Genomic DNA, 24935 nt, shown 5'->3' with positions numbered 1-24935 from the left:
AAATTAGTCTTAAGGCAGCTGGATTGTTTATAAAACTAAAACCGAAATGGCTTGATCTTAAGTTGTAAGAACCAAAATGAACTTACACTGGTCTTATAAGCTACGTCTTAATATCAACTAAAGAACCATAATGAGCTTAGACTGGTTTCAAGTTGTTTGTTTGGTTATAGAAGCAAAATGAGTTTAGACTGGTCTGAAGTTGCCACAAACGTAATAAACAAAATGAGCTACCAAACATGAATCCCGCGATGATCCTAGTTCTGTAGTTAAACAACTCACCTTCAGTTTAACGAGCGAAAAAACCGAAAATATTAAAATCCTGTAATTATCGATCGCGGTTATCACTAAACAGCGGTGAGTTAATTAAGAGCGATATTGTTTGTCCTTTGTTAAAGAGCTGGTCTGTACGCTGCTCAGTTCCTGCTAACACAGTCTCCACAGCTGATCTGAGGTAATCATAAACGTGCTCACCTGGTGAAAACTGGGAATCACCAGCGACGAGGCTCGCGATGGGTAATAATAGCACAGTTACAGCAGCTAGCGCGAGTCATACCTGCTCACAGGGAGAGAGAGGCTCCCGCGGGGCGATTACTGTAACAGCATCTTACCCGATACCATATAGCGGTTACTCGAATATCATAGATTGATTCAAGACATTCTGAGGGAATTTTGGTTCCAATCTGACTACTTGAGACCAGTCTAAGCTCACTTCAGTTCCTCAATCTAACAACTTATGACCAGTCTAAGCTCATTTTGGTTCTATAACCAATCTAACTGACAAGACCAGTCTAAGCTCACTTCAGTTCCTCAATCTAACAACTTATGACCAGTCTAAGCTCATTTTAGTTCTAAGCTCACTTCAGTTCCTCAATCTAACAATTTATGACCAGTCTAAGCTCATTCTAGTTCTATAACCAATCTAACTGACAAGACCAGTCTAAGCTCACTTCAGTTCCTCAATCTAAGAACTAATGACCAGTCTAAGCTCATTTTAGTTCTAAGCTCACTTCAGTTCCTCATTCTAACAACTTATGACCAGTCTAAGCTCATTTTAGTTCTAAGCTCACTTCAGTTCCTCAATCTAACAACTTATGACCAGTCTAAGCTCATTCTAGTTCTATAACCAATCTAACTGACAAGACCAGTCTAAGCTCACTTCAGTTCCTCAATCTAAGAACTAATGACCAGTCTAAGCTCATTTTAGTTCTAAGCTCACTTCAGTTCCTCATTCTAACAACTTATGACCAGTCTAAGCTCACTTCAGTTTTTCATTCTATTGATCAACCAGTCTATAAGCTTATTGTATTGTTCTAAAACCAATCTAACAACTTAAGTCCAGTCTAAGCTCATAAGTCCTAAAACTAAGCTAACAACTTGAGACCGGGCTAAGTTCATTTTCGTTCTATATCTAATTTAGCAACTTAAGACCAGTTTAAGCTTATTGTATGGTTCGAAAACCAATCTAACTGCTTAAGACACGCCAGTCGAAACTCATTCAAGTGCTAAAACTAATCTAACAACTTAAGACCAGTCCAAGCTCATTTTCTGGTCCTACAACAAATCTAACAACCAAAGAAACTGCCTGTTAGTCACACCCCCTGGTGGGGGATTTTAAAATATCTAACATATGATGAATATTTCTCTGTGTTAAGCGTTTCACTACTCTACACGGGAATCCTTGCACTGAATCAACTCAGAAACCCCGACTGACATAGGTTTAAGAAAAATCTCTTTTAAAACAAACATCACTACTAAACACTTCCACTAAAACTAACTCACTCATACATTTCTTTTGATGAAATACATCATTGTAGTAGAGAGTAGTGTCGACGATTAGTTTTTGAAAATGTGCTGATAAAATATCTAAAGTTTGGTGTTTGTAGTTCATTTTCAAAAGAAAATGTCTCAGGTGAAGTTCTGAACACATGTGAAGTGTGGACGATTAGTTTTTGAAAATGTGCTGATAAAATGTCTAAAGTTTGGTGTTTGTAGTTCATTTTCAATTAGAAATGTCTCAGATGAAGCACTGAACACATGTGAAGTGTGGATGATCCGTTTTTGAAAGTGTTCTGATAAAATGTCTAATATCTGGTGTTTGTAGTTCATTTTCAATTAGAAATGTCTCAGGTGAAGCACTGAACACATGTGAAGTGTGGACGATCAGTTTTTGAAAGTGTGCTGATAAGATGTCTAATATCTGGTGTTTGTAGTTCATTTTCAATTAGAAATGTCTCAGGTGAAGCACTGAACACATGTGAAGTGTGGACGATCAAAAATTGTAATGAATGATGGTGATAAAGTAGTGAATATGTCAGAGGGGTGCGCGGTCGGTCCGGGCGGCTGATTGATACCTGCGGGGATTTCTAATGTGTATCCTACTGATAAAACTATGTTTTATGTCGTTTCATAATCAGAAATAATGTGCAATAAATCCGTAGCTGTCGGTCTCTTATCGAAGTCAGTCTGTTTACATCCAACGACAAATCTTCATCCGGAAATATAGCTGATAGATTGCGTAAGTAACTGAGAGAAGATACATCAGTTAATCCGTAGGTCCCTAGGTCTAAGTTCAGTCCTGTTAAGTTGCTAAGACTTAAGAACTACATAATATCGTTGTATCGCGATAAGTTTGTTTTAACTCTAGAACATGTGACGAATGAATCCTGAAGCGGGTATCGAATTTTGGCAAGAAACCGTTTAACTACTTGCGTAACCTAGTAGATGCTCACTTGCCACAAGCGGAATCCTCTATTGCCGCAGTAGTTGATGTCCTACTGCACACTAGAGTCACCTAGTGGATGCTCACTTGCCACAAGTGGAATCCTCTATTGCGGCAGTAGTCGATGTCCTACTTAACAGTAGCGTCACCTGGTGGATGGTCACTCGCTACAAGTGGAATCCTCTATTGCCGCAGTAGTCGATGTCCTACTTCACGCTAGCGACACCTGGTGGATCCTCACTTGCCATGAGTTGAAAACTCCATGCCAAAATATGCCTGTCCCATTAAAAAAACATCGTATTTTCATTTTGGACCCAGTTCCACGGTTGTGATTGCAACTCATGTCTTTGACCACATGTCACACTAGGGGATGGACGCTCAGTGTCTACCCAACCTGGCGCCACTTAAAAGGAATCATCAGAGCCTTGTCGAACCTGGCAACCTGGCGCCACATTTGCACTCGGAAAAATAAATGGGCAACTGTTGTGACTGAGAATTATTGATTGACTTATTTATATTGACCATTTAGGCGTGAAAGAGTTAACTTATTGTCAGCCACTCGCTATTGTATTTATACTAAACTCAGATTGAGGAGGGGCCGTCTTAGTCACGGAACTACTTTTACCTAATTTTGTTTCGTAAAATCAGCCGCTCGTTTATCCTAAATCGAAGACTGATTTGAGAGGGTCCATCTTAGTCAGGGAACTACATTCGGCTAATTTGAAGAAAAATTAAATCGGTTTTGTACGGCTTCATACGCGCTCGCACATGGGCCCTTTCTGCATAAACATTCACCCCATTGATATTACTGGGTCCACCACTGGTCCATGGAAAGTGTGAATACTATTGGTCCGCTCTTGGGGCATGTGTACAGGCAATTGGAAATTTACACTACGCAAACTCGTGGAAGTCCTATTGACATGTTGTACCACTATCTTCAAAGTTATTCGCTAATTTTTCATTAAGATTCAGAATGTTAAAGGGTTAATTCATCTAAGGATTAAAAGTCAAGCTGTTGTCTTGGTGTGCATAGTTAAGCCTATGTGTGTGTGTATATATATATATATATATATATATATATATATATATATATATATATATATATATATATATATATATATATATATATATATATATATATATATATATATATATATATATATATATATATATATATATATATATATATATATATATATATAATTGCTCCTTTATGGAAACAGCTGCCTGGCATGCGTCTTAGACATTGTCATATAAATACATTGTGATATTCAATAGGCGTAATCCTTGTTATTGCCAGACCGACCCCCAGACTTATAATCATTATATATATCCCCGACATATATTTTTTCGAATTTGTAAAGATATCTTAGACATTTATGAGACGATCAAAATGTTTAATGTTGCAGATGTTTAATCGAATATCAGACATTTGAAGTCTTTTCTTCAGGTTTTAGTATTCTATTACTGTGTTAAGGATCCACCAGGGGTCGCTAGTGTGCAGTAGGACATTAATTACTGCAGCAAAAGAGAATTCCACTTGTGACAATTGAGGATCCACCAGGTGTCGCTAGTGTGCAGTAGGACATCAACTATTGCAGCAAAAGAGAATTCCACTTGTGACAATTGAGGATCCACCAGGTGTCGCTAGTGTGCAGTAGGACATCAACTATTGCAGCAAAAGAGAATTCCACTTGTGACAATTGAGGATCCACCAGGTGTCGCTAGTGTGCAGTAGGACATCAACTATTGCAGCAAAAGAGAATTCCACTTGTGACAATTGAGGATCCACCAGGTGTCGCTAGTGTGCAGTAGGACATCAACTACTGCGGCAATTAACAATTACACTTGTGGCAAGTGAGGATCCACCAGGTGTCACTAGCCTAGTTACTCTTCAATTTCTTCTAGATTTCAATTAAAATCGAATCAAATTTTCTTCTCTTTGAGTAAATCAATTATCAATGAAAACTATACCAAACACTAACAGAAGAAAAGTGTGAATATTTTTCCGGGATCGTTTGATGATCGGATTTGTATTTGCGATTTCTAAAATCCAGACTTCACGGTCGAAAAATTGAAAAAGAAACTAATTTCGACTTCGATGTATAACTGACCGTTATCCACGCCGTCTGGTGGCGTTTGCCGGTACCGAAATGACGCGTCCCATCGAACTGAAGTAACCGGCCTAATTTCGATTTCACGATTCCGGATTATCGTACGTAGGCTTACGGCTGCTTACGGCTGCTTACCGCCAGAGACGCCAACTCTTCGATCGCCGACTCGATAATAATTCCGCCGGAACTTGATGAAAAACAACGCAACAAAAAGAAATAAAACGCTGTCCGACCGTCATAGCATCGAATTAATTTCTCGTAAATATCTCGACAATTAATCGCCGGCTGCTTTTGCCTGATTAAAAAACCGGCTCGACAGCCGACGCTTTTCGCATACATTTCAGTTCATAATTCCGCCAAAATTGTGTCTCCGGTTTAGATCAAAACGGCCTTTCTATACATAGAATGTACTAATCTCGAGAAAAAGTGCCACCTTTAAACTTAGGCCACTCAAAATACTTCTAAGATACCCGGCTTTAAAAATAATTACACGTGACATAAGACATTAAAACCAGCCTCCAGACAATCTTAGTTCTATAGCCTACCTAACAATTGAAGAGTGATATATAAACTTAAGACCAGTCTAAGCTTATTTGATTCTATAACCGATGTAACAACTTAAGACCAGTCTAAGCTCATTTCAGTTCTATAACCAATCTAACAATTTAGACCAGTCTAAGCTCATTTCAGTTTTATAACCAATCTAACAATTTAGACCAGTCTAAGCTTATTTGATTCTATAACCGATCTTAAACTTAAGACCAGTCTAAGCTTATTTGATTCTATAACCGATCTAACAACTTAAGACCAGTCTAAGCTCATTTCAGTTCTATAACCAATCTAACAATTTAGACCAGTCTAAGCTCATTTCAGTTTTATAACCAATCTAACAATTTAGACCAGTCTAAGCTTATTTGATTCTATAACCGATCTTAAACTTAAGACCAGTCTAAGCTTATCTTAGTTTTATAACCTATCTCACAACTTAAGATCAGTCTAAGCTCATTTCGGTTCTATAACCAATCTAACAACTTAAGACTAGTCTAAGCTTATTTTGGTTTTATAACCAATCTAACAACTTGAGACTGGTCTAAGCTCATTTTGGTTTTATAACTGATCTTACAACTTAAGACCAGTCTAAGCTCATTTTGGTTATATAACCAATCTAACAACTCGAGACCGGTCTAAGCTCATTTTGGTTTTATAACTGATCTTACAACTTAAGACCAGTCTAAATCCATCTTAGTACCAACGACTTAACACCAGTATTAACATTTAAAATGGACTTAAGTCTCGACTAATGGAAATAGCCCCCAGTCGATTACACTATCAAATGTTGGATTTATACTCGTCGTCTAACAACTATTCCCTTGTTTCCAGGTAAGTGTCTGCGCTGCTCGCTTCAAACGCCCCCTCCTCATCTGCCCTACCCCTCAGCAGACGCACACGCGCGCGAGCGCAATATTGACCTGATACAAATCCACAAATGAAACTAATCCGATTAAAAAGTCTGTCGTTGCGATTATATCCGTTTTACTCTTTGATCTCGGAAACACAATATGAAATTTCATCCTCTCTCGATAATAAGGATAAACACGGCTCAGCTATCGACCCGCGTCCCTACCCCCCCTACCCCTCGCGCACGAGATCCTCTTTTCTTCTTCCGCGAGTTGATTTAATTACCTCCGCCGCGTCGTTCGAAGTCGAATTAAACACCGAATTGTCGACGAAAAATTGAAATGATTGATTTCTCGAAAAATGAAAATGAACGCAACGAATTTAGTCCGATGAAAGCCGGGATTAAAAACGGATTAAATCGATTGATAAATACTTCAAACACCGGATACAACTGATAGAACTGATAAGACTGATAAAACTTATACAACTGGGTCTTGAACTTATAGAATTGATAACACAGTTCCACAGATGCAGAGGAGAAAAATTGGGAAACTGATTACGGAATCCATAGCTGTGGAACTGGGTCCAGAAAACAAACAACGTTTCGGAATTGGCTTCAGAGAACACGACTGTGGAACTGGGTCCTCAACTGTGGAACTGGCTCCTCAACTGTGGAACTGGATCCAGAAAACAAAGCTTTGGAAATAGGTTCAGAGAACTGTGGAACTGTCTCTAACATAACGGTGGAACTGGCTCTAGAGACCACGTGGAGCTGGGTCCTGAATCTACAACTGTGGAACTGGGTCCTGAATCTACAACTGTGGAACTGGGTTCTGAATCTATGAATGTGGAATTGAGTACCTGAATCGATACATGTGGATTTGTGTCGGGGTTGTTTTTGGATACCTGATCATCTGCCAAATCTGAAAACAGAACCGCCAAACTGAACTAAAATCAGTTAAGACCGGTTTAAAGCGAATCTGGACAAGGCTAATTTTCTGATACACACATTCTATCGGTTCATCAAATTCCTGTGAATGAAAATCTCATCTTTTTTTCGAAAATAATCTTTTGTTGTTTTTTTTTCTAATACAAAATGGCTCTATTGCCGCAGCTGCTTGTTAATACTAATTACAAGCGTTAATTGCCTCGTTACTAGACAGATCTACGAGTTTTAATTGTTTTTTGTTTTTAATCACTTGAAAATGCCTGGTAGTCACTACCCGAGATCCCTACGGCTGATAATCTGCTGTTTCTTCTAGTTTTCCACTGTTCCCAGCATCCATTTTTAGAGCCAGATCCACACGTCAATGTTCTTAATGAGCTTAATTGGATGTGGACCTAAACTCGATCCTCACTTTATAACTGTGGAACTGGGTCCAGAACTGTGGAACTGGTTCCAAAACTGTGGGACTGGTTCTTGATTCCACAACTGTGGAACTGGGTTCAAAACTGTGGAACTGGTTCTTATACATATACCTGTGGAACTGGGTTCAAAACTGTGGAACTGGTTCTTATACATATACCTGTGGAACTGGGTTCAAAACTGTGGAACTGGTTCTTAAATCCACAACTGTGGAACTGGGTTCATAACTGTGGAGCTGGTTCTTAAATCCACAATTGTGTAAGTGGGTCCGTAACTGTGGAAGTGGTGCTTACATCTAGAACTGTGGAACTGATTCTTGCATCCACAACTGTAGAACTAAGTCCACAACTGTGGAACCGGTTGTTGCATCTGTATGTAGAGCCGAGTCCAGAGTGACCAACTGTGGAACAGTTTAACATATCCACACGCGCGACCGAGTCCCTGAATCCACATACGTGGAACTAGGTCCTTAATCTACAACTCTGGAAGTGGATCCTGAATCCACAACTGTGGAACTGTATCCACAACCCGTGACCGACGATCTCAGTTCGCGGAAAATAACTTTTTGAATACCGGAAATTATTTTTCCCATTTCAAACGCGTGATTTCCAATAAATTCCATCCATAACTAATTACGATCAACTCGAATTAATTAACTAATCGCAAACGAACGCCGAGCACGAACGCGAGCCATCAATAACAACCGGTCGGTCGGAATTAATCCCGACGATTATTCTCGAAATCGCGGTCGCGGACTTTTCTACGGAATCACGGAATTTCGATTGTTAAATTAATTTGTTAATCGCGCGGCGCGGAATGACGCGGTTATCAGCCGCAGACGATGTATCGGTAGTCGGCACGCGTGGTCGCTCGGTCGGAAAATTACCGACTCCCGCGCGCGCCGCCTCTCTCAATCTCTATTCATAAAACCTGACGTTACGATAACTTCGTTTATTGCCGTCTATTGAAATCGTTTTCGAAGGAAATTGTTTTTTTCTGTTCGATTTCAATCGCGTCTCGTGGTTTGCGGTAATTTAAATGAAAAACCTCACAATTCCATTCAAATCGGTTCGATTCATCCCAGTTCCACAATTACGTCGGTTCGATAAGACTCTGGATACAGTTCCACAGTTGTGTCAAGTTTAATTTGCCTCTTAAACCAGTTCCACAGTTGTGTCGGTTTGATAAAACTCTGGATACAGTTCCACAGTTGTGTCAAGTTTAATTTGCCTCTAAACTAGTTCCACAGTTGTGTGGATTTAATTTGACTCTTAAACCTGTTCCATAGTTGTGTCGGTTTGATAAGACTCTGGATCCAGTTCCACAGTTGTGTCAAGTTTAATTTGCCTCTAAACCAGTTCCACAGTTGTGTCAGTTAAATTTGCCTCTAAACCAGTTCCACAGTTGTGTGGATTTAATTTGACTCTGAAGCCAGTTCCACAGTTGTATGGGTTTAATTTGCCTCTTTAACCAGTTCCATAGTTGTGTCGGTTTGATAAGACTCTGGATCCAGTTCCACAGTTGTGTCAGTTAAATTTGCCTCTTAAACCAGTTCCACAGTTGTGTCGGTTTAATTTGACTCTGAACCCAGATCCACAGTGGTGGAGGTTTAACCAGATTCTGGACTCAGTTCCACAGTTGTGTAGGTTTAATTTCATCGTGAAACCAGTTTTACGCAGTTGTGTGAATTCGTGACTGAACCCAGTTCGACAGTTGTGTGGGTTTAAATCGAATTTGAAGAAAACCTTCAAACCTGAAACCCGCTAAATATAAGTTGTCTTTCGCGCGGATCAAAAACAAAAAACAAACCTTCGAAGTGAAAATGACACAGTAATTACGGAGGGGAGCGACGCGCATTTCAAAAATAACTGACACCATCAACGTTAAAATACGTATAATCTTAAAATCACGTGTTCATAGAGAAACTTGATTACATGTTTTTCATTTCTGCTGGCAAACAGACAGACAAGGAGCAGAATGACTGGCGCCGAGGAGAGGGGAATGACAGTGACATGCAGACGGATAGATAGACAGACGGGCAGACAAGGAGCAGAATGACTGGCGCGGAGGAGAGGAGAATGACAGTGACATGCAGACGGATAGACAGACAGACGGGCTGACAAGGAGCAGAATGACTGGCACGGATGAGAGGAGAATGACAGTGACATGCAGACGGATAGACGGACAGACGGGCAGACAAGGAGCAGAATGACTGGCGCCGAGGAGAGGAGAATGACAGTGACATGCAGACGGGTAGACAGATAGACGGACGGCCGGACAGACAGAGACAGAAGGGAGATAGACAGTCAGTTGAACGGGAGACGGATATAACATCACTAAACTGTGCGATATCTACAGCAACGGTCACACGAGCAAGTTTGGCCCGGGCCAAATTTCCGGCTAAATTTGGCCTGAAAACAACTGTTCACACGTGTAACAATTTGGCACTACGGAAAAGTCAGATGAGGCCTGAGCCAAATTTTAGCACGAGACATGATTGCGTTTGAATTGCAACTAGTAGGGGCCAAACAGAAGTGAACCACTTCACGTTGTTTAAGCATTGTTTCATTGTATCGAGTGAGTGGCTCTCTTATAAGACACGCGCCAAATTTGGCTCGGGCCAGATCCGGGCCAAATCGAGATAAACAGACAGATAGAAGACTGACAGGTGGACAGGCAGACAGGCTGCGACAAGAGATAAACAGACAGATAGAAAACTGACAGGTGGACAGGCAGACAGGCTGCGACAAGAGATAAACAGACAGATAGAAGACTGACAGGTGGACAGGCAGACAGGCTGCGACAAGAGATAAACAGACAGATAGAAGACTGACAGTTGGACAGGCAGACAGGCTGCGACAAAAGATAAACAGACAGATAGAAGACTGACAGGTGGACAGGCAGACAGGCTGCGACAAGAGATAAACAGACAGATAGAAAACTGACAGGTGGACAGGCAGACAGGCTGCGACAAGAGATAAACAGACAGATAGAAGACTGACAGGTGGACAGGCAGACAGGCTGCGACAAGAGATAAACAGACAGATAGAAGACTGACAGTTGGACAGGCAGACAGGCTGCGACAAAAGATAAACAGACAGATAGAAGACTGACAGGCTGGCGGACACGACAGGCTGGCAGACAGACGACAGAAAAATAGTTGGGCAGACGTTTGAAACTGATTACGGAGGAGATAAAAGTTAAGTCGGATTGTTTTGAAATGACGGCAGAACGACGCGCATTGCGAATGATATAATGGCTGTTTTACGATTTCGACAATTCAACGCTATTTAAACGATCCCTCAAAAACATCAAAATCCACTGATCGGACTTTTTGAAAACATCAGTGAAGAATTACCTTCGAAATAGTTACGTAAAAAACCCCTCTAATCTTGAACCGACACCGGCAAATAGCATTTAAAGATGACGCAGAGATGATTAGGGCTCGCGTAAAACTGGTCCGAATCAGGCCCGATTCAAGTTTGGCCCATGCCTATTAAGAGACATTGTCCCCCAGCAGGGATTTGAACCTGATGGCATCCTTAGACTCAGCCACAGCACGAAACCCTACCACACTCGACCGGATAGCACGTACATACCAGCGGACTGTGGGGTGAGCTGGGCTTGAGTACATACCAGCAGAATGTGGGGCTAGGTGCCCTTGAACTCATACCAGCAGACTGTGGGGCTAGGTGGCCTTGAGCTCATACCAGCAGACTGTGGATATGACACTTAACACTACTAGCAGATTAAGATCAAAGCTGGGATAAGTTTACTCCTAGCTAACGCAATAAAAATCATCAGGTTACTCGGACTCTTTACTGGTCTGATCTACGTAGAAGACACCTAAATAAATTGAATAACATATCCTCGCATTACACAGAATGTCTTCAGATATTAATTTTTGTTTTATAAGTCAACATTGGCTTAGAACAACAGTCGTTGGCCTAGAACTTCAAATAGATAACACATGTTATAAAGAGGAAGCAGCAACTTCTTTCAAGGGAAAAGAAATGTTGGTAGTAAACTTTAAAACCGATCGTCCACACTTCACATGTGTTCAGGACTTCGCCTGGGACATTTCTTATTGAAAATGAACTACAAACACCAGATATTAGACATTTTATCAGCACACTTTCAAAAACTGATCGTCCACACTTCACATGTGTTCAGTGCTTCACCTGAGACATTTCTAATTGAAAATGAACTACAAACACCAGACATTAGACATTTTATCAGCACACTTTCAAAAACTGATCGTCCACACTTCACATGTGTTCAGGACTTCACCTGAGACATTTCTAATTGAAAATGAACTACAAACACCAGACATTAGATATTTTATCAGCTCACTTTCAAAAACTGATCGTCCACACTTCACATGTGTTCAGTGCTTCACCTGAGACATTTCTAATTGAAAATGAACTACAAACACCAGACATTAGATATTTTATCAGCTCACTTTCAAAAACTGATCGTCCACACTTCACGTGTGTTCAGAACTTCACCTGAGACATTTCTAATTGAAAATGAACTACAAACACCAGATATTAGACATTTTATCAGCGCATTTTCAAAAACTGATCGTCCACACTTCACATGTGTTCAGTGCTTCACCTGAGACATTTCTAGTTGAAAATGAACTACAAACACCAGACATTAGACATTTTATCAGCACACTTTCAAAAACTGATCGTCCACACTTCACATGTGTTCAGGACTTCACCTGAGACATTTCTAATTGAAAATGAACTACAAACACCAGACATTAGATATTTTATCAGCTCACTTTCAAAAACTGATCGTCCACACTTCACATGTGTTCAGTGCTTCACCTGAGACATTTCTAATTGAAAATGAACTACAAACACCAGACATTAGATATTTTATCAGCTCACTTTCAAAAACTGATCGTCCACACTTCACATATTTTGTGTTCAGTGCTTCACCTGAGACATGTTTAATTGAAAATGAACTACAAACACCAGATATTAGACATTTTATCAGCGCATTTTCAAAAAACAACCTAAGTTAGCTTGCTATGCAAGGGGTGACCGACACAAAACTGCATTCCATCATAGCTAGAAAATTTGCAAATGCCTGTATATACAAGCAATACATTGCATAGAAATCTCAAAGACAGTTGTTCCAGAAAATAGATATTGTTTATGGAAACATAGCATAATGAATTATGTATCCGCATTTAAAAAGAGAGTCTGCTTGGATTATATACACACATATATGTATGAAATATGTCTGCGGTAATCGGCCTTGCAAATATGTAGGCTAAGATTGAGACCTCCAGCACTTAACAATGAACCCTCAATTCTTAAGAATGAGCTTATTCAGGTTGCACAGTCAAGGCTTATGTTGAATTGGTTAGAACCAATATAAGTTTAGACTGAGACTGGTCTTTAGTTATTAGATTGGTTATAGAACCAAAATGAGCTTAGACTGGTCTTCCAATTGTTAGATCGATTACCAAAATGAGCTTAGACTGGTTTGAAGTTGTTAGATTGATTATAGAACCAGGATGAGCTTAGACTGAGCTTAAGTTGTTAGATTTGTTAGAACCAAAATGAGCCAAGACTGGTCTTAAGCTGTTAGATTGGTCATAGAACCAAAATGAGCTTAGACTGGTCTTAAGTTGTTAGATTGGTTATAGAACCAAAATGAGCTTAGACTGGTCTTAAGTTGTTAGATTGGTTATAGAACCAAAATGAGCTTAGACTGGTCTTAAGTTGTTAGATTCGTCATAGAACCAAAATGAGCTTAGACTGGTCTTAAGTTGTTAGATTGATTATAGAACCAGAATGAGCTTAGACTGGTCTTAAGTTGTTAAGAAGGGCTAACGATCTTAAATCTGCTTAGGCAGATCTGCGAAGTTGATGGACTGGCCGCGGAACCTAAATAAGCTAAGACCGGTCTTAAATCATTTAAGCCATGACGATGCAACCGCAAGTTGATAAAAAAAAATGATTTCGCAAATCAAACTTACCCAAGTCTAAACAGCCAATTCGTATCTAATTCAATTAACTAATTACTCTACGATCTTAACGAAGTAGTAATAATGGGTGATTGTATCCATGAACTGTTTATCATTTCCTAGCTGCGTAATAAAACTAAAGCTGTTCATGTGCCATACGCGGAATGATATCAGATCTGATGACCCTTCAAAGACTTATCTCAACTTTCCATACATACTATATATATACATACATATATATACACGCGCAGGAAGAAGAAAGAGAGAGAGAGAGAGAAAGAGAGAGAACAAGAAGGGAGGCTCAAAGGTCAAATACTTGAAATACGTTCGCACATACATAGCAACTATAATATATCTAATAACGGGATCAACTGATAAGAAGTTGATCTAATTCGTAAGCTGTTGTTGATTGTTCTCGTCTATATCTGATCGGAACTTGTTCCTACTTGCATGTATTAAACCGACGACTACAGGGAGCCTATTAATACGGGGTCGAACTGTACCGGACCGGGCCTCCCGAAAAGATTTAGGCCCATGCCTGATGAGAGTGTGTTCAGGGATGATTTGGCCTACGTTAAAATTTGGTAAAGATTTTTATAGTCAGGCCAAATTTTGAAAAAAGTTTTGTGACACTAGTGTGCAGTGTGCAGTAGGACATCAACTACTGCAGCAATAAAGGATTCCACTTGTGGCAAGTGAGAATCCACCAGGTGTCGCTAGTGTGTAGTAAGACATCAACTACTGCGGCAATAGAGGATTCCACTTGTGGCAAGTGAGGATCCACCAGGTGTCGCTAGTGCGTAGTAAGACATCAACTACTGCGGCAATTAAAGATTCCACTTGTGGCAAGTGAGAATCCACCAGGTGTCGCTAGTGCGTAGTAGGACATCAACTACTCCGGCAATAGAAATTCCACTTGTAACAAGTGAGGATCCACCAGGTGTCGCTAGTGTGCAGTAGGACATCAACTAATGCACAAGTGAAATCCTCTATTTCAAAAACTGCAACAATCTGATTTTGACGTTGACATAAAACCTACATGTCATTCATTCACAGCGCCATCTGGCGGTCGGTTAGAGTACTAGCACTAACCCCGCGAATATTTCATCACAAACTTCTTCAATACGATCAAAACTACGACTAAAGACTTATCTTAAAGTCTTATCCTGAAATCGAACCCGCTTCTTATTACTATTAATATCGCGCTTATCATCGAATCCGGCGGGCGGTTGCCAATGGCGACCGGACGAGAGCGGTATCCAGCGTTAACGAGATACCGCGAACCGCGTCTGCTACTGCTCTCGCGAACAGGAAGCAGGTGCGCTCACTTCCCGTTGACCATTTAGTTATTTCGTTCTCAATTACGAACGCGCGATTGCCGACGATCGTAACGCGTCGTAATAAACTGCGCGCTCGCTCGGTTCGCACTAAAACGCGGTTTCGTTTCGTCTTCGCGGCGATGATGAATTATCGATTGCCACCGAATTGGAATTTGATTCGTTTCTTTTCGACGCGACGTCGATAAAACACTGAGCGATGAATATTAGAATCATTCGTCTTTCAAGTGACGGGAGGGAAAAAGAGTAAATGAAACTGGGAGAGAGGAGAGAGAGGAAGAGGGAGACAGGGAGAGAGGGAGACAGGGAAAGAGTAAATGAAACTGGGAGAGAGGAGAGAGAGGAAGAGGGAGACAGGGAAAGAGGGAGACAGGGAAAGAGTAAATGAAACTGGGAGAGAGAGGAAGAGGGAGACAGGGAGAGAGGGAGACAGGGAAAGAGTAAATGAAACTGGGAGAGAGGAGAGAGAGGAAGAGGGAGACAGGGAAAGAGGGAGACAGGGAAAGAGTAAATGAAACTGGGAGAGAGAGGAAGAGGGAGACAGGGAGAGAGGGAGACAGGGAAAGAGTAAATGAAACTGGGAGGAGAGGAAGAGGGAGACAGGGAGACAGAGAAGAGTAAATGAAACTGGGAGAGAGGAGGAAAGAGGGAGGGATGGTGCGAGGGAGAGGGGAGAGGGGAGAGGGAGAGAGAGAGGAGAGAGAGAGAGAGAGAGAGAGAGAGAGAGAGAGGGAGGGAGGGAGGGAGGGAGGGAGGGAGGGAGGGAGGGAGGGAGAGAGAGAGAGAGAGAGAGAGAGAGAAGAGGGTGAGAGAGAGAGAGAGGGAGAGGGAGAGAGAGAGGAGAGGGAGAGGAGAGAGAGAGAGAGAGAGAGGAGAGAGAGAGAGAGAGAGAGAGAGAGAGAGAGAGAGAGAGAGAGAGAGAGAGAGAGAGAGAGAGAGAGAGAGAGAGATCTGGGAAGAGGATCATTTGTTTTTTTTAGCAATCGCAAAGACAGAGAGAACCTTATCTGAAGATGGAGGAGAGTGAAAACCATAAATACGGAGACAGAGCTAGAGAAGAGAGAGATGAGGAAAGGTATAAAGATATAGAGAGAGGAGAAAACTTCATCTAGAGAGGGAGAGAGGAGGTAGAGGGAGAGGAGAGAGGAGAGGAGAAGATACAAGCTAGTCGAGACAGGGAGGGAGACAGGAAGAGGGGAGATGAAGAACGCGAGAAGACAGAGAGGGATAGAGAGAGCGAAAACGTCATCTAGAGAACAGAGGAGAGCGAAGATGAGAGAGAGAGAGGGAAAGAGAGAGCTCGTAAACCTCCTTATCTAGAAATATAATATTCAGCCTGAAGCGGCTACGAAGAAAAGTCATTTCAATAAATAATCAAACAATGAATGAATGAATGAATGAACAGGGAAGCATTCGCTAACTCTCACGCCGGTAAGAATAGAATACGTAACCAGCGACCGTATCCGGCCTCAGTCCGGATATCACTACAGATTTATAGATAATTACGGCGAAATAATCATCGAAAATACGAGAAAATCTCGGCGACTGCCGGTTACGAGAGAATGCACTTTGTAGCTTCAGGGGGGTTTCGGGGACCGGGGGGTGCTGGGAGGCCGGCTTATCTCATAAAAAAACAACGTATGCCATAAAATATAATCGTCGTTTAGGTTATTGTCGTGGACATTGTTACCATAGCACCAACCGCTGAATTACAGTCAGGTACCGTGGCACTAGACTCCAGATTACAGTCAGGTACCATGGCACTAGACTCCAGATAACAGTCAGGTACTGCACCACTGGAGATACCAGTCAGGTACCACAACACCTGATTAACAATTACAGCCAGGTACCGTGGCACTAGACTCCAGATTACAGTCAGGTACCGTGGCACTAGACTCCAGATTACAGTCAGGTACTGTGGCACTAGACTCCAGATCACAGCCAGGTACCGCAGCACCTGATTCCAGATTACAGCCAGGTACCACAGTACCAGATTCTCAATCACAGTCAGGTACCACAGCACCTGATTCCAGGTTACAGCCAGGTACCGCAGTACCAGGCTCTCAATCACAGTCAGGTACCACAGCACCTGATTCGAGATTACAGCCAGGTACCACAGTAACAGGCTCTCAATCACAGTCAGGTACCACAGCACCGTATAACACTTGTCGCAGCTGTGGAACGAGGGCGGGAGTCGTGACTCATGAGTCTGGTAGGAGTCACCCGGATGTTGAACCCAGGCGTACGGATGACCCCTCGTTAATGACTGATAAAAAGAATTGAAACTTAAACTCAACACTTCAGCTTTCCATGCGTTCTTCAACACATTTTCATTTGCACAAACAACAAACAACAACTTTGTGTAAACAGTGTTTACCTAAACGTGTATACGCAATGCTAGGATGACGCACTCTTCTAGTTTGTATATCTCTTACCCAAATTTATGACTTTGGTTTAAGAACTACAAAGTAAATTATTTGATTTCACTCTGAACCCAAGTTTCATTGTGAGGGTTCGATTCCGGACTCAGTTCCACAGTTGTGTTGGTTTAACTAGATTCTGGACTCAGTTCCACAGTTGTGTTGGTTTAACTAGATTCTGGACTCAGTTCTGCAGTTGTGTGGGTTTGATTCTGATTTCAGTTTCACAGTTGTGTGGGTTTGATTCTGGACTGCATTTTACAGTTGTGGGTTTGATTCTGAACTGAGTTCCACAGTGTGTGTAACTAGATTGTGGACTGGAGAGGGGAGAGGAGGGAGGGAGAGGGAGAGGGGGAAGGGAGAGAGGGGGAGAGAGGGAGAGGGGGAGGGAGGGGGGAGGGAGGGGGAAAGGGGGGAGGGGGGAGGGGGAGAGGGGGAGAGGGGGAGAGGGGGAGAGGGGGAGAGGGGGAGGGGAGGGGAGAGAGGGAGAGAGGGAGAGAGGGAGAGAGGGAGGGGAGAGGGGGAGAGGGAGAGAGGGAGAGAGGGGAGAGGGAGAGGGAGAGGGAGAGGGAGAGGGGAGAGGGAGAGGGGGAGGGGAGAGGGGGAGAGGGAAGGGGAGGGGGAGAGGGGGAGAGGGGAGGGGGGAAGGGGGAGGGAAGGGGAGGGGGAGAGGGGAGGGGGAGAGGGGGAGAGGGGAGAGGGGGGAGGGGGGAGAGGGAGGGGGAGGGAGAGAGAGAGAGAGAGAGAGAGAGAGAGAGAGAGAGAGAGAGAGAGAGAGAGAGAGAGAGAGAGAGAGAGAGAGAGAGAGAGAGAGAGAGAGAGAGAGAGAGAGAGAGAGAGAGAGAGAGAGAGAGAGAGAGAGAGAGAGAGAGAGAGAGTGAGAGGAAATGGTATAGTTTACTGAATATGTTAGGTTATGATATAAACATAATTTGTTTGTGATGATTCATTTTGCTTGTCTTTTCAGAAAGCAGTATGGGTATACGACATATTGTGGGTGCAAAGATTGGATTTCTGACATCTGTGTTTATCTAGAAAATATTCACCTCTCCTTCCATCTTCAACCAGGGCCCCACATATCACTCACTCACTCGCTGAGCTGAGCCGAGTTTTACTTGCTTGACATTTTTTCTAGTTGTCGGATTATCCTTTATGCTACGTGCTGGGGGTCGGAACACACAACTGTGGAACTAGATCCACAGTCCAATTAAATCCACACTTGTGCAAACTGGATCAAGAGTCAAAATCAATCCATACAACTGTGGAACTGATTTGGGAGTCAAATTAAACCCACACAGCTGTGGAACTGGGTCCAGAGTCAAAATAAACCCACAAAAACTGTGGAACTGGATCCACAGTCCAATTGAACCCACACAACTGTGGAACTGATTTGGGAGTCAAATTAAACCCACACAACAGTGGAACTGGATTCAGAGTCAGATTAAACCCACACAATTGTAAAACTGATTTAGGAGTAAAATTAAACCCACACAACAGTGGAGCTGGATTCAGAGTCAGATTAAACCCACACAATTGTGGAACTGATTTGGGAGTCAAATTAAACCCACACAACAGTGGAGCTGGATTCGGAGTCAGATTAAACCCACACAACTGTGGAACTGATTTGGGAGTCAAATTAAACCCACACAACTGTGGAACTGATTTGGGAGTCAAATTAAACCCACACAATTGTGGAACTGATTTGGGAGTCAAATTAAACCCAAATACAATAAGGCTAAGGTTAAATGTTTTAGTATAGATCGCGTATATACGAATCAACAATCTCACATTTCACATATCTGATCTGTAGAATGAGTTTACCCTCACAACTGTATGATAACTATTTGTAATATCAGACAGGTGTGTTACTGAGATTCAGAAGTGAGGGATTAGAACAGACAGTCTGAATCAGTCAGAGAGGAGGTGTTGGTTTCACTGACCAGCGATATATGTAAGCATAGCTCGTACTTTTACCAGATCTTTAATTAACAGCTATTTGAATACTGAATATTCGAACCCCTTACAGAGCGTAGATACATCGACTAATTAACTGTTCTCAATGGGTTAGTTCTAATACACTATCTGACCACCGCCTGGCGTTGTGAGTCAAAATCAGTTCGTTTTCAATTTTCAACTTTTGAGGTCTGGATTTTTAAATCGCGAATCCAAATATGATTATGAAAAGATTCACACATTTCTACCGTCAGTGTTTGGTATAGTTTTCACTGATAATTGATTTACTCAAAGAGAAGAAAATTTGATCCGATTTTAATTTAAATCTGGAACTAATTGAAGAGTAACTACTGCTAGCGACACCTGGTGGATCCTCACTTGCCACAAGTGGAATCCTCTATTGTCGCAGTAGTTGATGTCCTACTGCACGCAAGCGACACCTGGTGGATCCTCACTTGCCACAAGTGGAATCCTCTAATGCTGCAGTAGTTGATGTCCTACTGCACACTAGCGACACCTGGTGGATCCTCACTTGCCGCAAGTGGAATCCTCTATTGCCGCAGTAGCTGATGTTCTACTGCACACTAGTGACACCTGGTGGATCCTGACTTGCAACAAGTGGAATCCTCTATTGCCGCAGTAGTTGATGTCCTACTGCACACTAGCGACACCTGGTCACAATCGGAATTCACGACGAAGAAATAAAAACAACTTTACCCGGAAAATAGATCTCAAATTTGAAAAAGAAATCAATACCAATTTTTCAACTATAACGCTATTAAGTTCAAGTCAACTATTTGAGTGAAGTTAAAACCTAGTCTATGACAAAACTGGTCTGAAACCATAAATACTAAAAAGACAATAATAAGAAATCGTTGAGTTGCAGTTTTTGCCTGAATTCTGATCCGGAGACAACAATATCGCTTTGTTGAGTTCGAAGCGAGCGCAAAAAACCCACTTTTTATATTTTTTTCACAAAACTTTCAGTTTTAAAACCGACCGAATTACGGAATATAAAAACAGAAATATCACATCTGAAAACCAATCATCCTTCAAAAACGAAAAACCTCTAAGACCGTTAGATAATCGATATAAGAAAAGGTTTGTTAACACTTACCAGTTTCGCTTAATCAACGCGGAAATTAATCGGAGAATTTCTCGATAAACGGAGAAAATAAAATATAATAAAGCGAACACGCGCGCTGGAGAGTCAGGGGGAGAGAGTTGTTCTAACCAGCGGCGGCAATGAGCATATTTACATTTAACACGTGTAGGTATGGTTTTAGTGACCTAAAGAACTCTGGTTGGGAGATTGCAGCAGAAGCAGCAGCAGCAGGTACTGTTGACGTAAGAGAGAGAAACCCCTCCCGTGGAGATGAAACACTGTTGTAATGTTAATATATATATATATATATATATATATATATATATATATGATATGATATGATATGATATGGTATATGATATTCAATTTTTCCTCAATTCAACTAAGATGATAAAAGTGATATTGATAGTTTTCTTTATAAAAGTCATGTTAAAAATGATTTGGAAATAAACAAATATAGATTTAGAATTGAAACCATTGACGTCAATAAGATCGGCAAGTAAATTATTATTATAATAATAATTTTTATCATTCTTTTCTATTTTCTTTACGTTTATAATAATCCTCATTATCACTTGTATTTTGTCTGATTATTCGTTATATTATCATATTATAAAGTCATTATTGTATCTTATAAAGGATGTTCCCTCCCCCCTGAGGTACGGCTCTTAGGGCTCAGGGTGTCCTCCTAAAATGTATCAATCAATCGATGTTTAATTAATCATAAAGATTTCTTGTATTCATAACTAATAATTCATTTACATAAATAATGCTTAAAATTGAAAAATAGTTTACAAGGCTTGAGGGATCCGAGGGTCCTAAGGTGGTCAGAACAGTTGATTCTCAATTATCTGTTCAAATTTTGAATCTCAGGACCCTAAGTTGCACTGTTAGATTTGCCATAGAACCAAATGAGCTAAGACCGGTCTCAAGTTGTTAGATTGGCTATAGAACCAAATTGACCTTAGACTGGTCTAAAGCTGTTAGATCGGTTATAGAACCAAAATGAGCTTAGACTGGTCTCAAGTTGTTAGATTGGTTATAGAACCAAAATGAGCTTAGACTGGTCTCAAGTTGTTAGATTGGTTATAGAACCAAAAATTAGTTGAGACTGGTCTTAAGTTGTTAGATTGGCTATGGAACCAAAATGAGCTTAGACTGGTTTTAAGTGGTTATCCTGACTGGTCTGATGTCTAGATAATGTCTGCGCAACTGTAAGTCCAGCAACCAGTAGTACAGTTGCGCAATCAGAGCTTAGACTTAAGACCATCCCGGTTCTATAATAGAAACTAAAGCTGACGAACACAGCAACCGGATCTTACGATTTCAACAATAGAATCCACGCCATATGCTAATTCGGAAATCCCGCCTGTCATAACATCTTCCGAAGTCTTAAGTTAAGTTTTGAACGACGCGCCGACCGCCTCGGGAGGCGGCTTTAGTGGATCCTAGTCTACGTACTGGAAAGGCATATGGTTTGACCGCAGGTATTAAGTCATTTTTTACGAGTTGACTAATCATACCCACGAGAGTCGGGGATATTGGCTGGCTCCGATTGTTTGAGCACCCACCGCGTAACAAAGTCTTCATACTTATGATTTTTGCTTACACGGTTTTTTCAAAGGGTTACCCGGCAACTATCAGCTTACCCATAATCGCCTAAACCACCAGAAATATTATCTAACAATTTCGCTAATACTCTACTTACTAGACATTACTACTGTAGGTAGACTCCGCTCTCAAGTTGGATCTATTTGGGACCGTTAGAAAGTGCCCGTGAAAACTGAGCCCTGGGACCAGTTTCCAAAAAATTCTTTAGCCTAAAACGATTAAGTTTGAATTGTTGTCCTCATTGAAAATGTGAAGTAACCAATAGCAATTACACCAAAAATTTGAGCTAAAGTTTTTTTGAAACTGGGCCCTAGACCCAGCTTAACCTATAATTTTAATTAACAGTGATTAATTGCGATTGATCAAACAGAACCTCCACAATCTGACACCAGGACCTCATGTCTATTCAAAAATATTTAAAGGGTTACCCCTTTCAGTGCTGACTAATCAATACCCTATAGTGCTGGAGATAATTCTAAAATTTTGAAAAATACACCATTTTTCAAGAGAGATAATTACTAATTACTAATTACATCAATACACCGCACTGCGGTGTAGACGCACTGAAAGGGTCAAACAAAAACTGGAAAATTCGACAAAAAATTTCATTTTCATTTTAGACTTTTTGTTTTATTCCTTATTTTGCGTTCAAAGAAATAAAATTAGAGCCACCTGAAAATCGATTGATAGTTCGATTTTATCTGAACTGCACCAGAACAGAAGATATCAACGAGGTGAAGGTGAAGGTCGTGAGTTGTACGCGTTTCTAAAGCTAATCGAACGACGATCACATGACCCGCACGATCACATGACCCAAAGGCGAGGCCGAGACTGGTAAACAATAGAATTAATAGATATTTAAGAGGGTCGCGGTGCAGCTCGACGCTATCAACCGCTCGCCGGCGGAAAAATCAAAACAATACTTGACACAAATTCTTGGCGTTTTTAATTTTGTTTCCGCAATAAAAATTGCTCCGATAATAAATAGATTTCAGTCGTCACCAGTCTTGGGTTAAGATTTTAATTAAGTCTACATTTAAGATTCAAATTTTGAATTCATAATCGTCAAACAAAATTTCTAAGCAACGTGCGGTAAAAATCCTGAATTTGAATTTTTCAATAAGATTCTTATTGATTCTCGATCAAAAATTCACATTGTTGGAAACGTAAAAGATTTCGGTTGAAATTTTAAAAAAATCTGTTTTAAGGCATATGAAATTCCGATTCACAATGAAAAAGTCACAAGAAATTTTCGAATATCCACCCATTCGCCACCTACTGGTCGAGGGCCGCACCGTTTCATCGACCGTTTTTCGAATTTCTTGCATGTTCTCATTAAAAGATGAAAAGATTCACAATTCCTTTCATGAGAACCGAAAGATTGCACAAAAATGGAGAAGAAATTCTTTGTATCAATCGGGGAATTTCGTATCAGTCAGATGGAGGAAGCTTCCATACAATGCAGTGCTGCCCTCTGATAATAGAGAACTGAACTAATGCTCATCCGAGTAAAACTGCATCTAAAAGGCTGGGCTCAGTTCCATAGTCATGGCTTAGACTTAAGACCAGTCTAAGACCAACTTAGTTCTGTAGCTTATCTAACAACTTAAGACCAGTCTTGAAATTTAAGACCATTTTTGGACTTAAGTCTCAACTGAGGAACCAGCCCCTGAACTTCAAGTTCGAAAAACTGTCCAGGTTTAGATAACCTTATTCCTGAGTAAATTACCTTGTCCCGATAAATTCCTATTCTCCATCAGGTTATTTTACAAGAAAAAGAGCATTTCACTTCTTTTTTTCATGCCTTAGTTTTCTGGCATTTTTGCAAAACAATTTCCCTATCGAATGGATAAGAGAGTAATTTCCCTTGAAAATTCCTGGCAATTAGGTTTTAGAAACTTTTCCCTCGTAATCTGAGAATTGTAGCAGGTATTGTTAGCGAACAGAGCTATTTTTAAGTTTGGCACAAATTGTTGCTATGAGAAGTTGTTTTTTTTTTTCATTATCGAAAACGAAACTATGGAACAGACTCATTCTGTTGAAAATTCCCAGAATCGGGTGTGACAAGAATCTGTTGTAATCAGGAAATGATCGGTTTTTTTTCTGGTAGAGAATATTTTGAAAACTATCAACATATGAGGTGGTATAGTCAGTCAGTGTTTTGAGAATTTTAAGTCTATTTTTCTGCATTCTTATGAGACTCTTTTCCGGTGGAAAATTTACCCTACCGGAAATATAAAAGATTCGCCTTTGAAACTCTAAAATCAGTTCATTTTAAAAGTTTTAACTGCATGGTTAAATCTAACTCAGAACTATGGAACTGGATCCAGAATATTGTTAGTCAATAGTTATCAAGTATCGTTACTCTTGAAAATGATGTTTAGTGTAAAACCGAAAAATTCGCGTTTTTAATAAATTTTAATAATTTCAATTTTTTTTTTAAAACTTATTCGATCCTGTGATTGTGGGACTTAAATATTCTATTCGTCTCTCGCGATTCATTGCGTAGTTTTACCACGTTATTGTTAGTTGATAGTTAACACTCATGACTGATGGTCAACGCAGACAATTGGTGAACTCACTGACCAGTCTGACTAACCAAACTACAGTTCAGTAGCTCAAGTGGTTAGTTCATGGGTGTGGCACACGCAAGGTCCCTGGTTCAAATCCCAGCTGAGCTAGGAAGGGTTAGGTTATGTATTCCTTACATTTACAGACCACCCTAACAAACCAGTGATAAAAATGGTTTTAGCTGAATATTGAAAATAAGTTCGCCATTTCAATAAAATTTCAAAGTTTTTTCATGTCGGGTTTGACAGCTCAAATAAGTACCTACCTTTAGTTCGTCGGTCATCTGGAAAACTGTGACATCAAAACGTGTGACCCGCAAAACACAAATATCTGAAAAATACAAAAATGAAGAAAA

General features: G+C 40.8%; 1 protein-coding gene across 1 annotated transcript in view; it reads right to left on the bottom strand.

Moving 5' to 3' along the window:
- LOC141906777 (poly(rC)-binding protein 3-like) overlaps window positions 1-24935 on the bottom strand; it is a 140305-nt gene that overhangs the window by 61480 nt on the left and 53890 nt on the right. Inside the window, exon 3 of the mRNA XM_074796141.1 lies at window positions 24846-24910. The gene's annotated coding sequence lies outside the window, so the exon portion shown is untranslated. The remainder of the gene's footprint in view (window positions 1-24845; window positions 24911-24935) is intronic.

This window comes from Tubulanus polymorphus, chromosome 6 (genome assembly GCF_964204645.1).
Source record: "Tubulanus polymorphus chromosome 6, tnTubPoly1.2, whole genome shotgun sequence".
NCBI classification, from domain to species: domain Eukaryota; kingdom Metazoa; phylum Nemertea; class Palaeonemertea; order Tubulaniformes; family Tubulanidae; genus Tubulanus; species Tubulanus polymorphus.
The sequence above is the reverse complement of the archived record's forward strand: the minus strand, read 5'-3'. Positions and strand labels throughout refer to the sequence as shown.